We start from the raw sequence: 15,439 nt of genomic DNA, 5'->3' as shown, positions 1-15,439 counted from the left end.
ACGTCATTGGTCATTAAGGGGATAATGTTCCAAAATTGACAGATCTTTAAAGAAGCTGTCCAGGATTTAAATTTTATTTGGCCATCGGGTTTTTTTTTAAAAGGCAATCCTCTGTGAATTCACTCTAAAAGCAGCACAAATCTCTAAACTTTCTATCAGCTTTCACCTATTTTTGCAGTATAGGACATGCACAACAGGCTTATTGCAGAAATTTCTTATAACATTTTCTGCAACAGCCATAAGAGTTATTGGAGGCCCCTTTCAGATTAATGGGAAAAGCAAAAAAAATTCTACACAAAAAAATGCGTTTGCCATGTGTGAATTTACCACGGCATTGCAACATACAACAGTCTCGTAAAAGTATGGCTAGGTCTATATACTGGTTTTCAGCAATAATTTTTCTTCTACAATTAGATAATGGACCATATTGTTCAGAAAATCATGGTGGACATTAAAATCAATAAGATCTTCTTAGGCTATGTTTTAGTTCTAATAATAGAGTAAACTGAAAATATGCACTTTGAGATAGTTGACTCATTTACTAAAACCCTAAAAATCTCTTTTACTCATATTTGGGTATCTCACATGATATTGTCATTTCATGAACAATATTATAGAAGTATCATGTATATCCTAAAATGTCAATATAGTCTATTAGGTTCTGTCTCTAGTATTGATCCAGATATGCGCTGGCAATATCTTTGCTATTGCAACTGCTTTTCCAAATTGTCGTCCTCCCCACAAGTTATCTGTCCTCCTTTTCTGGTAATGTTATCAGTAAATTACTATTGATTCTAAATTCTGCTGATCGATTTTATGTCCAGAAAAACTTATGGCATACTTCGATATACCACATTTAAAAAAAAAAATAGTCTGTATTTCTATGAGTCAAGTCTTATTGAATAGAAAATGCTGATATTATCATGTTACAGTAGAAAATTCCCAGGAAGTTCCAACACATAAATAGCACTATGCAACAAACATGACTCATTTTTCTACATCTACTTTCTAATCGTAGAAGAGATGTGATATTTAAATCATGACAACTTTTTATTGCTTTTTATTGAAACATATTTTAGCTAAATATTTTCACTTCTCTTGAAAAGGTTTAATTAAAACCTTACATAAAATTGATTTTGAAAGAAATGATATTGCCATATGTTTACTGTATCCTGAAAGTTATATAATTTTGACAGGAGTTAAAGGGTGGGGTCCAGCTATAGGCTACTAAGGCTGCAGTATGCGATTTGCATACATGCGGTCACCTGTCAACTATATGTGTTCGGCCTCACTCAATGCATTGTATTGAGCTAGGCCTATCGTAAAAAAATTGGAATGTGGCCAGGAATATGCAAATGAGTGTCTGCTCCGGGCATCGGCCCCAAAGAGTCTGCACAGCATGTCGGGCATGCGGTATTGATTCACAAGTCTGCAGTCACATAGAGTGACTGTAGACTTAAAGCCAAAAGGTACCTTCACACATAACGATATTGTTAACGATATCGTTGCTTTTTGTGACGCAGCAACGATATCGTTAAGGAAATCGTTCTGTGTGACAGCGACCAACGATCAGGCCCCTGCTGGGAGATCGTTGGTCGCTGAGGAAAGTCCAGAACTTTATTTCGTCGCTGGACTCCCTGCAGACATCGCTGGATCGGCGTGTGTGACACCGATCCAGCGATGTCTTCACTGGTAACCAGGGTAAACATCGGGTTACTAAGCGCAGGGCCGCGCTTAATAACCCGATGTTTACCCTGGTTACCAGCGTAAAAGTAAAAAAAAAAAAACACTACATACTTACCTACCACTGTCTGTCCCCGGCGCTCAGCTTCTCTGCACTCCTCCTGCACTGGCTGTGAGCGTCGGTCAGCCGGAAAGCAGAGCGGTGACGTCACCGCTCTGCTTTCCGGCCGCTGTGCTCACAGCCAGTGCAGGAGGAGTGCAGAGAAGCACAGTGCCGGGGACAGACAGCGGTAGGTAAGTATGTAGTGTTTGTTTTTTTTTACTTTTATGCTGGTAACCAGGGTAAACATCGGGTTACTAAGCGCGGCCCTGCGCTTAGTAACCCGATGTTTACCCTGGTTACCCGGGGACCTCGGGATCGTTGGTCGCTGGAGAGCTGTCTGTGTGACAGCTCTCCAGCGACCAAACAGCGACGCTGCAGCGATCGACATCGTTGTCGGTATCGCTGCAGCGTCGACTGAGTGTGAAGGTACCTTAAGGCTGGACAAACCTGTTAACATTATGACATCCTTACATTTGAGGATCCCTTAAATGTTTGGCAACAATGCTCTATAAAATATTTATATGTATGTAGATTAAAGGGATAAGCAGTGTTATAATTTTACTATATATATATATATATATATATATATATATATATATAGGATCTAAACGCTCACATTAATTTTCTTTTTGTGTAGCTGTAAGCAGGTTACTTGGATGCAGCAGTGCAGACAATGCGGAGACAGTGGTACTTAACCAACACTATTTATTTGACTAACGCAGAAAGAAAATCTATCTATAAGTACAGTACATGTACAAGTAACAACTATATCTATATTATGGGTAACAGTATTATCGGAAACAGTAGCACGGTCATTAGAGTATGTTATGATACTATCAGAACACAGCAATGCAGCTAAATATAATATGTACTGTATGCAAATTTTTATTATTAAGCACAAAGAAAAAACAATGATCAATTTTCAGTTTTTAATCAAACTTTAAATATTTATTGAAAGACCAATAGTAGAGGAGAGGAGGGAACAGGGACGAACATTACATAGTGACAATTGCATACTAATCGCACTATGATGACCCCTAGGGTATCGCAACAAGCAAATTAGACCAAGTCAGATTTTTTTGCTACTTGTTTGCCATGGTCTTTATACCCTCGTCATCGTAATGTCATCGTAATGTGACCTTACTTACCTGTATTACGTGTAATGTATGAGCTACACTTAGCAATCTTTGGCCATGCCACTCCGATCGGCGGTAAGTTCATTACTACCAGTCAGAGCGCTACAGTTCTCACACTGTCATACAGATGACAGACTGTGAGCCAGCATCTCTCACAGGCAGAAAAAAAGTTACCGCTGGGCACAAGCGTCGGATGATGAAAGTAATTCTTTCATCATCGTACACCCGGTCTCGCTGATAGCAGGAAGAGCAGGAGTACGATGTTGAGAGTATTCATCAGCTGGCGCCTGCATAATAAATAAAATTTAAAAATTGCGTGGGGTTCCTTTATTTTTGTTAACTAGCACAGGCAAAGCCAACAGCTGTGGGCTACAGCCTTCAAGCTGTCAGCATTATGTTGGCTGTTTATCAAAAATAGAGGGGTACTATGCTTTTTTAAAATAATTTAAATAAATCTAAAGAATGAAATGGTGTCCCCCCTGTTTTTGACAACCACCCAAGCTAAAGCAGACAGCTGGGGGCTGGCACTCTCAGACCTAGAAAAGGGCATATGATGATGAGAGTAGTACTCTCATCAGTCGATGCATGTGATCAGTGGTAACAAATGCTGGCTCACGCACTGTCATCTGTATGACAGCGTGGGAACCAGAGAGCTCTGACCGGCGGTTATGAAATCACCACTGATCATAGCCAGTGTTTCTCTCACTGTCACACAGAAGACAGCGTGGGAAACACCGGATTTTCGGACCCCTCATTCACTTGAATTTGGTCCAGGTTTGGGGTTGATTTCGCTTACCATTCTGGTACCCAAACAAAACTTTTTTTTAAATGTTTTGCTAAATCCGCCAGACCCGAACATCCATGGGTTCACCCATCGCTACATTCGATCTGTGTCACTGACAAAGTAGAAATGTAGCCACAGCCTAATTCAACCAAATTAAAGATTTTGGCCATAACTTAAAAGGTTTGTATCAAAATAGCAAGTTATCACCAGTCCAAAAGATAATTGATAGATTGCTGATGGCTTCATTGCTGCGGGGATCCTCACATTCCCAAGCACATGGCATAACAGTGCCTTGTCTGATAAGAAAGTACATCACTGCTCATTTTTATGTAAATATATTCTAGGTAAGCGATTTATTAATTGTATTCTTACTATAAGTTTCATTGGCTAGCTGCTAATGTCAAATACTATATTGATAAAATATGCATACATTATTCACAGCCTTCCATACATGTGACAACTAAGTAATGATCTTTTCCCTTACGCATGATTACACAGTCAAAACTAATATCTAACTACATTCAGTCCATAAATAATTTCTTAAATCTAAGCCAATGAATTGAGGACTCACATAATCTTGTCCTCATGTGTTATTATAAATGTGGTACATGTGACATGGAAAAGAACAGTAGTTTAAATTGGAAATCTTAGCTTTGAGCCCTTGAGCATCCATTAACAAAGCAAATTAGCCTTTACTTTTTGTTCCAATCTTGAATCACGTTTGATGCCATGACTCTGTGCTTCATACTAATATGCTGTTTTTTAATTATCTTTCTTGTAAGGTAGACGTCAGAAATGATATTACAAAACCTAAATCACCTTAAGGGCGATTCCTATAATCTGTTTTTTTTCCAGCAATGTGCAATGGATAATGAAAGCTTGTGTTTTACTTGAGCACAGCTAACAGTGGTAATGCTTTGACCATCTATGATTGATAATTCATATTTTTCGGACACGGTCTATAAATTTAGCCTACAGTAGGAAGAACCATAAGGCCAACACATTTTCCCCATAGTATTATCTAATCAACATCCACTCTGTGACATGTTTTATTTTCTTATTGTCCTAATGTCCTTATGTCTTATTGGCTTCTTTTGGAGAAAAAAAGTCCTCTTGCTTTATGACCAATACACTCAAACTAAAGATGTGCGGAGAAAACAATTCAAATTTATTAAACACTATGGCACATTTTACTATTAGATTTGCCTGAAGTTGCAGTCTTTAAATTGTAGTTCAACTTTGGCTATTGTGTACCAATAGCTACCACAATAAACATTTAAAGAGAATGCTCAGATATGTATAGTGTAGGGATGAGCGAACCTGTACGGGAAAGTTTGGGGTCCGTACTTCCGGTTTCCTATTTAGCTTCACCAGTTTAATAAAGCATGTTGAATGGCTGCAGCACAGGCGACTGATGTTGACCTTTCGGAGATGGAGGGTGGGGAGTAGGGGCTGGAACAGCAGTAGGTGGAGTCAGTAGCAGATGTTCTGTCCCAGGGTCCGACTGAGTTTCGGCTTGCACAATGTTTGCCCATTGTGCCATCAGGGAAATGTAGCATTCCTGGCCACAAGCACTTGTCCACATGTCCGTGGTTAAGTGGACCTTCTCAGGTCCAGTGTTGGTCAGGGTATGGCTGAAGTTATGGGACATGTGCTTGTGTAAGGTGTGGACGCACACTGGGAGAAATAGTAGCGGCTCGGGTCTGAGTACCGAGGGACAGCTGCCGCCATGAGGTTGCAGAAAGCTTCCATCTCCACAAGCCTAAGCGACAACATTTCCAGGGCAAGCAGTCTGGAAATGTGGCTGTTTAGTATTGTGGCCTGTGGTTGGGCCATCTGATACCTGCGCCGGGACTGCTACTAAACCATCATGAAATTAAAGCAATACTGCTATAAAGATGTTATACATTAAATTACCACAAGATAATTCAGTCTTATTATTAAGTATTGGGAGTGCAGAAGCAGATTAGCGTTGTGGTACAATTAGACTTGATAAATACGGCAAGCTATTTATTACAGGATTATAATAGCTTTTCCTAAAGAGCTCTATTACTTCTTTGTAAGAACGATTTAGCTTTGAAAATGCAAATGGAATTTGATTTACAACTTCATCCTTATTACATTTAAACCATGTTCACCAGTTGTGAATGATGCTGGATTATCACAGAGCAATCACTTCACAGAAACCTTTCTCTACTGTCATGCTAAACTGACAAAGCCATGTGCAACACTTTATTAACCTATTCACCCCCAGGCCACGCTCTATTTTTTCATTTTTTGTTTTAGTTTTTCCTCTACTTTTTACAAGAACCATTACTATTTAATTTTTCTGTCAATATTGCCATATGTGGGCTTGTTTTTGTGGGACAAGTTGTACTTTTGAATGAAACCATTCATTTTACTATATAGTGTACTGGAAAACAGGGAAAAATGTGGTGTGGTGAAAATTGCAAATTCCACAATTGTGATTTTTTATTTTTTTCCATTTCCCGACATGGTAAAACTAACCTGTTGATGTGATTCTCCAAGTCAATATGAGTATGTAAACACTAAACATGTTGTTAAGGACTGGCGGAACGCACCAAGTATAGATGATATGAAACTAGGTGCGTTCGCAGTCCGAGGTCCACCGTGCAGGTAAAAACCCTGCTGCTAGTAAGACGGACTATATGGCGGTACTATAAGTATACACGCACGGGTTAACTTCACCCTGCGTGAAGGAAGCGATCCTGTTGAGTCACAGGACCGCGATACCGCACATAGAGTGCGAGCAAGAAGTCAGCGAACACAACCCCAACTCAGGATTGAAGTCCGATTAGACCACATGCTGGCACAACACCCCAACTGGGTGTGTAAGAAAACTAATAAATAGTGTATAAAGGCACAAGAGTGCATGCGGTGCCGCACTGACGGACGCCACTAACCACCCAGGCTTGGGTAAGGAAAGCGCAGAGGAAGCGCACGGCGCCGTACTGGCGGACACAGCAACTGGACGCTGTGATGTGTGTTACGTGCAGATGGCTAGTCGGGCGCTAGATAGCTACCATCATCCGCGAGCAGTCAACAACACTAGGGAGGGATACTTAGGAGCTTTCATCCATCGACATACATCCATCTACACACACACATTATAACAAGACAATACTAGCGCATGGCCGTGCGGTCATGCACAGTTTATATAGTTGCAGCACAGGAAGCAGCTCCAAAAGTTTTGCCTTTTCAGGACCTGCCAAGAGGACCAATGGGATGTGCTGCAGTACCTGAGCATGTGACCCTCGATCTCCAACGGGAGATCTTGCCCTGGGCATGCTCAGTGTGTACAAATAAGGACTTAGTCCCAGAGAAGTCGCTCGCCGCAGATCAGTGCAGGGTACAACAGGAGAGCCAGAAAAGGCAGCAGTAACCCTTTGCACAGAATCAGTCCCAGCGAGACGCTGAGAGCGACGCCTCCGCTGAGCAGAGCCCACTGCAGCCGAAGCAGAATGGGAGACCGCAGCAGACACGGATCGAGATTCCGCCTGTGCAGCAGAGGAAACTCGACTCCTAACACATGTGTAATTTATTTTTTATTTAAGTGGTGAAAATAAAATCAGAAATTTACATGAAAAAATATTGTTTTGCCTCCATTTTCAAAGACACATAGTGTTAAGACTGGCGGAATGCACCAAATAATAGTAATAGAAAATATGAGGTGCTTTCGCTGTTCGGGGTCCACCGTGCAGAGATGACACCTGCTGCTGAGTAATGGCAGACGGACGCTTGCTCACACGTGGGTTAGACCTCACCCAGTGTGAATAGAAGCGAACTCTGTTGCTTCACAGAGTCGACACTAATACGCTACACTTTGTTAGCAGTAACAGGGTGCAGCTGAAAGACACTAGTGGAATCCCTATGAATCACCCTCACTAAACTGGTGATTGGACCCGCTCTGACCCTCGGTGGCTTTTGAGCCCGCGCCTGAGGACACCCTGAGTCAGATGTGAGTCCAAGCGGGAATTCCCACCCTACAGTGAGAGGCTGTCAGGAAAGCGCACTGATTGCACATGATGCCGTAAAAGCAGGCACTGCAAAGGCACTGTAATGTGTGCCTGGTGTGCAGGTAGCACTGTCGGGCGCTAGATAGCATTCACCATTCACGAGCAGTCAACAACACTAGGAAGGGGAATGATTAAGGAGCGACAGTCACACATCTACACATACACATTTTCAAGTACACACTAGTGCATGGGCGAGTGGCCATGCAAACCATTTAGGCAGTAGTGCTACGGGACCTTCCTGATGGTCCAATAGGAGCTGCAACAGGACCTGAGCATGTGACCCTCGACCTCCATTAGGAGGTCGTCCCGTTGGCATGCTCAGTATGAGAAAAGAAGGACTTAGTCCCATAAAAACCTGCTCGCTGCTGATCAGTGCTGGCTACAAAGACAGAGCCTGGAAAGGCAGCAGAAACCAGTCGGACAGTATCAGCTTGAGCCAGACGCTGGGATGAACATCTCCGCTGAGCAGGTTCCAATGCAGCTGGAGAAGAATGGGAGACTGCAGTGGACATGGTTCGAGATTCCCCCTGTGCGGAGGTGGGAAATTGACACCTTACATTACCCCAACTCTTAGGGCCACCCTCCCAGGGCCTCACTATGTTCAAAGGCTGCAATGAGCAGCGGAGCCCGAATGTGCTCCACAGGTTCCCAGGTTCTGTTCTCTGGCCCGTGACCCTTCCAGTCCACCAGATAGAACTTTTTGCCACGTACCACCTTGCACCCCAAGATAGCGTTCACTTCATAATGGTCCGTGAACGAACCCGATGTCCCGGCCGATGACTCAGAAAACCGGGACATGTGAACGGGCCTTAAGAGGGACACATGAAAGGTGTCAGTGATACCCAGGCATGGAGGAAGAGCCAGATGATGGACGAAAGGGTTAACCTGTTCCAGAACCTTGAAAGGCCCTAAGTAGCGAGGAGCAAACTTAGTGGACTCAACTTGCAGCCTGGTATTGCGGGCGGAGAGCCACACTAAGTCACCAATAGCAAAGGTCGGAGCAGGGCGCTGATGTGCATCGGCAGAGACTCTCAGTTTCTCCTTGGAAGCCCGGATAGCATCCTGTGTATGGTCCCAGATGTCCTGTGCTTCCACTGCCCGGTCTGCCACCCTAGAGTTGGCAGAAGACACGGGCATGGGCACAGGATCCCATGGATGCTGGCCGTAATTAATGAGGAATGCGATCTGCCCAGTGGAGTCAGCTACAGCGTTGTTCAAGGCAAACTCTGCCCAAGGTAGCAGGGATGCCCAGTTATCCTGCCTGGCTAAGACAAAATGTCGAAGATATGTGATCAGGGTCTGGTTGGCCCTCTCTACCAACCCATTCATCCTGGGATGGTATGCTGAAGAGAGATTCAGCTCAATGCTAAGTAGGCAACAAAGCTCTCTCCAGAACCGAGACGCAAACTGGGGACCCCGGTCACTGACAATCTTGTCAGGCATACCGTGTAAAAGGAAGACATGTTTGACAAACAACGCCGCCAAGGCTTGTGCAGAAGGTAACTGTGGGAGAGGCACCAAATGCACCATTTTAGAGAAATGGTCGGTAACTACCCAAATAACGTTGCAGCCATGGGACTTGGGTAAGCCTTCCACAAAGTCCATTCTGACCATCTCCCAGGGCCTATCAGCCACCGGTAAAGGGTAGAGTAACCCAGCAAGCCGTTGTTGAGGAGACCTATTCTTGGCGCAAGAGATGCATGCCTGAATATAGTCTCTAATGTCACGGGCCATATGCGGCCACCAGTACGTCCTCGCCAGAAGCTCAGATGTCCTTTTGATCCCAAAATGTCCACCCACCCTGGACGAGTGAGCCCAAGAGAGAACCTCCGGTCACAAATTGGATGGCACAAAAGTCTTGAACGGGGGCACAGACTTTAGCGACACTGGAGCCACAGCTCTCAGACTCTCAGAGGGAACAATTAGCCGAGGCTCCTCCTCCTCTGATGACACCACGGAGCGGGAGAGAGCATCTGAGCAAATGTTCTTTTCCCAATATAGGAAATGAAAGGTGAAGTGGAACCTGGAGAAGAACAGGGACCATCTGGCCTGGTGAGAATTCAGCCACTGGGCTGTCTGCAAATATACGAAATTCTTGTGGTCAGTGTAGACTTGGAAGGGAAAGTGAGCCCCTTCCAGAAGGTGTCTCCATTCTGAAAAAGCCAACTTCATTGCTAACAACTCCCTGTCCCAATGAAATAATTTTTCTCCGCCGGAGTAAAGGTCTTGGAGAAAAAGAAGCAAGGATGCTTCCGACCTTGAGCATCCTTTTGGAAGAGGACCACTCCAGCTCCGAGAGATGAGGCATCCACCTCAATAATAAAAGGCTTATCTACATCGGGACGATGTAGAATGGGAGCGCTAGCATAGTGGGACTTAACAGATAGGAAGGCTTTGGAGACCTCCTCTGACCACAATTTGGGATTTGCTTCCTTCTTGGTGAGGGCTACCAAAGGAGCTACCAAAGTTGAGAAGTGGGGAATGAACTGACGATAATAATTAATGAACCCCATGAATCGCTGCACCGCTTTGAGAGAACATGGTTCCTGCCAGTCCATCACTAGGTGTAGCTTGGCAGGATCCATAGCTAATCCCTGGGCTGAGATGATATAATCCAGGAAAGGCAAGGACTCCTGCTGAAACACACAATTCTCCAACTTGGCATAGAGGGAGTTTGCCCGTATGTCGAAGACTCTGCAAACATCTCTTTGGTGGGAATCAATATCTGGAGAGAAGATGAGAATATCATCCAGATAGACTACCACCGAGGTGGAGAGCATATGCCAGAAGATATCATTCACAAAGTCTTGGAAGATGGCTGGGGCATTACAGAGCCCAAAGGGCATCACCAGATTTTCATAGTGCCCATCTCTGGTATTAAAAGCCATCTTCCACTCGTCCCCCTCACGGATGCGAATCAGGTTGTACGCACCCTGCAGATCTAGCTTAGTAAATACCCTTGCTCCCCGGAGCCTATCGAAGAGCTCTGATATCAGAGGGAGAGGGTACTTGTTCTTAACAGTAATGGCGTTAAGACCTCTGTAGTCTATGCATGGACGTAATTCTCCGCTCTTCTTCTGCACGAAGAAGAACCCCACTCTGCAAGTGACACTGACTTCCTAATGAATCCTCTTGCCAGATTCTCCTGGATATATTGTGACATTCCCTCCATCTCCGGGAGAGACAGGGAATAGACATGACCCCGAGGAGGCTCTGCCCCTGGCAAGAGGTCAATAGGACAGTCATAGGGGCAGTGATGCGGAAGAGTCTCCGCAGCTCTCTTGGAGAAAATGTCTGCATAAAACCAGTAGTGTTTGGGTAGAGGACTAAGATCTGCGGGTATCTCCGTAGTGGCAACCTGGACTCCTTCCCTCTGACAACTACCTTCACAAGATTTACTCCATCCCAGAATTCTCCCAGATGACCACTCAATATGAGGGGAGTGGTAACGCAACCAAGGTATCCCTAGAAGAATCTCGTCTATTCCCTCACGAATGAGGAGAAGGGAAATGATCTCCTGATGGGATGGAGACATAGATAGTGTAAAGGGAATAGTCTGATGTGTAATCTGAGAAGGCAGTGCAGACCCATTAACCCCTCTTAAGGTCACTGGTCTGGCAAGCATAACCAGGGGTATTGAGTGCCATCGGGCGAAGGAAGAAGACATGAAATTTCCTCCCACCCCAGAAGCCACACAAAGCTCAACCATAAAAGTGGAAGGGCCAAAAGTAATTGTTCCCTTGAAGGACAATTTGGAGGAAAATGCTGCTGTGTCTAGTGAACCTCCTCCTACAGGTACTAGACGCGGTAGTTTCCCTGCCGCTGTGGACAAGTCCTGGAATAATGTCCCGACTGCTGGCAGACACTACAGACAATGGGTATTCGAGCATCCCGAGACTTAGGACCTGCTCGAGATACCTCCATGGCCTCATAGGGCTCGGACACCTGGACAGGTGACTCCAGAGGTTTGGCGAAGATAGGACCTCTGTCTACACTGGGCTCGCTCCAACCTTCGCTCATTAAAATGGAGGTCAATGCGAGTGGATAAAGTTATTAACTCCTTCAGTGTTGCAGGAATCTCCCTAGTGGCCAAGGCATCCTTTATATGGTCAGCCAGTCCTCTCCAAAACACTGGAATCAGGACTTTATCTGGCCACTCCAGCTCAGATACTAATGTCTGGAAGTGGATGGCAAAATGGCTGACCAAGGACGAACCCTGTGTCAATGCCAACAGTTGAAGCGCCGAATCATAGGTGACACGAGGCCCCATAAAGACCTGTTTCAGAGTGTCCAGGAACCTGGGAGCACTCTGCATTACATGATTGCCATGCTCCCACAGCGGTGTTGCCCATTCCAATGCCCTGCCCGACAGAAGGGATATAATAAATCCCACTCTAGCCGATTCCGTGGGAAAACATGCAGTCAGAAGCTCAAGATGTATAGCGCACTGTCTCACGAATCCCCCGACACAGCTTACTGTCTCCAGCAAACTTGTCCGGTAAAGGGAGAAAAGTAGTGATGAGCACTCCGCTACTGCAAATATCGGTTATCGGCCGATATTCGCTGTATCGGAATTCCGATACCAAGTTCCGATACTTTTGCGATATCGGATACCGGAATCGGAAGTTCCTACAGTGCAATGATGCACTATAACGGAGTGTGGGCGGAGACTGCGTGTGTGCAGGTGGGGTCTGTGCGTGATCGTGGGGAGGACTGTCCATGTCTGCCGGGTCTCTGTGCGGCATGCGCGGCTCTGTGCGTGTGTGCCGGGGCTCTGTGCGGCGTGCCGGGCTCTGTGTGGCGTGCTGGGGCTCTGTACGGCGTGCAGGGCTCTGTGCAGCATGCGGGGCTCTGTGCGGGCTGCTGGGGCTCTGTGCCTGTGTGCAGGCATCGTCCGATGAGACTACAAGTCCCATCGGACGATGCCTACTACAGTGACAGTGATTGACACATTAGCCAATGATGGGACAGTAGTAGTCCCATCATCCGGCTAATGTGTTGAATGAAAAAAAAAACATACATACTACATACATGCTACATACATACTACATACATGCTACATACTACATACATACTACATACATGCTACATACTACATACATACTACATACATGCTACATACTACATACATACTACATACATGCTACATACATACATACATACTACATGCATGCTACATACATGCTACATACAGTTAGGTCCATATATACAGTGGGGCAAAAAAGTATTTAGTCAGTCAGCAATAGTGCAAGTTCCACCACTTAAAAAGATGAGAGGCGTCTGTAATTTACATCATAGGTAGACCTCAACTATGGGAGACAAACTGAGAAAAAAAAATCCAGAAAATCACATTGTCTGTTTTTTTTAACATTTTATTTGCATATTATGGTGGAAAATAAGTATTTGGTCAGAAACAAAATTTCATCTCAATACTTTGTAATATATCCTTTGTTGGCAATGACAGAGGTCAAACGTTTTCTGTAAGTCTTCACAAGGTTGCCACACACTGTTGTTGGTATGTTGGCCCATTCCTCCATGCAGATCTCCTCTAGAGCAGTGATGTTTTTGGCTTTTCGCTTGGCAACACGGACTTTCAACTCCCTCCAAAGGTTTTCTATAGGGTTGAGATCTGGAGACTGGCTAGGCCACTCCAGGACCTTGAAATGCTTCTTACGAAGCCACTCCTTCGTTGCCCTGGTGGTGTGCTTTGGATCATTGTCATGTTGAAAGACCCAGCCACGTTTCATTTTCAATGCCCTTGCTGATGGAAGGAGGTTTGCACTCAAAATCTCACGATATATGGCCCCATTCATTCTTTCATGTACCCGGATCAGTCGTCCTGGCCCCTTTGCAGAGAAACAGCCCCAAAGCATGATGTTTCCACCACCATGCTTTACAGTAGGTATGGTGTTTGATGGATGCAACTCAGTATTCTTTTTCCTCCAAACACGACAAGTTGTGTTTCTACCAAACAGTTCCAGTTTGGTTTCATCAGACCATAGGACATTCTCCCAAAACTCCTCTGGATCATCCAAATGCTCTCTAGCAAACTTCAGATGGGCCCGGACATGTACTGGCTTAAGCAGTGGGACACGTCTGGCACTGCAGGATCTGAGTCCATGGTGGCGTAGTGTGTTACTTATGGTAGGCCTTGTTACATTGGTCCCAGCTCTCTGCAGTTCATTCATTAGGTCCCCCCGCGTGGTTCTGGGATTTTTGCTCACCGTTCTTGTGATCATTCTGACCCCACGGGGTGGGATTTTGCGTGGAGCCCCAGATCAAGGGAGATTATCAGTGGTCTTGTATGTCTTCCATTTTCTAATTATTGCTCCCACTGTTGATTTCTTCACTCCGAGCTGGTTGGCTATTGCAGATTCAGTCTTCCCAGCCTGGTGCAGGGCTACAATTTTGTTTCTGGTGTCCTTTGACAGCTCTTTGGTCTTCACCATAGTCGAGTTTGGAGTCAGACTGTTTGAGGGTGTGCACAGGTGTCTTTTTATACTGTTAACAAGTTTAAACAGGTGCCATTACTGCAGGTAATGAGTCGAGAAAAGAGGAGACTCTTAAAGAAGAAGTTACAGGTCTGTGAGAGCCAGAAATCTTGATTGATTGTTTCTGACCAAATACTTATTTTCCACCATAATATGCAAATAAAATGTTAAAAAAACAGACAATGTGATTTTCTGGATTTTTTTTTCTCAGTTTGTCTCCCATAGTTGAGGTCTACCTATGATGTAAATTACAGACGCCTCTCATCTTTTTAAGTGGTGGAACTTGCACTATTGCTGACTGACTAAATACTTTTTTGCCCCACTGTATTTGGACAGCGACAACATTTTTCTAATTTTGGTTATAGACATTACCACAATGAGTTTTAAGAAAAACAATTCAGATGCAGTTGAAGTTCAGACTTTCAGCTTTCATTTGAGGGCATCCACATTATATTTGGATGAAGGGTTTAGGAGTTTCAGCTCCTTAACATGTGCCACCCTGTTTTTAAAGGGACCAAAAGTAATTGGACAATTGACTCCAAGGCTATTTCATGGACAGGTGTGGGCAATCCCTTTGTTATGTTATTCTCAATTAAGCAGATAAAAGGCCTGCAGTTGATTTGAGGTGTGGTGCTTGCATTTGGAAGGTTTTGCTGTGAAGTAAACATGCTGTCAAAGGAGCTCTCCATGCAGGTGAAACAAGCCATCCTTAAGCTGTGAAAACAGAAAAAAACCCATCTGAGAAATTGCTACAATATTAGGAGTGGCAAAATCTACAGTTTGGTACATCCTGAGAAAGAAAGAAAGCACTGGTGAACGCATCAATGCAAAAAGACCTGGGCGCCCACGGAAGACAACAGTGGTGGATGATCGAAGATTAATCTCCATGGTGAAGAGAAACCCCTTCACAACAGCCAACCAAGTGAGCAACACTCTCCAGGAGGTCGGCGTATCAATATCCAAATCTACCATAAAGAGAAGAGTGCATGAAAGTAAATACAGAGGGTTCACTGCACGGTGCAAACCACTCATAAATATCAAGAATAAAAAGGCTAGACTGGACTTTGCTAAAAAAAATCTAAAAAAGCCAGCACAGTTCTGGAAGAACATTCTTTGGACAGATGAAACCAAGATCAACCTCTACCAGAATGATGGAAAGAGAAAAGTATGGCGAAGGTGTGGTACAGCTCATGATCCAAAGTATA

Source organism: Ranitomeya imitator, chromosome 4 (assembly GCF_032444005.1).
Source record: "Ranitomeya imitator isolate aRanImi1 chromosome 4, aRanImi1.pri, whole genome shotgun sequence".
NCBI lineage: Eukaryota > Metazoa > Chordata > Amphibia > Anura > Dendrobatidae > Ranitomeya > Ranitomeya imitator.
Note: the sequence above shows the minus strand (reverse complement) of the source record.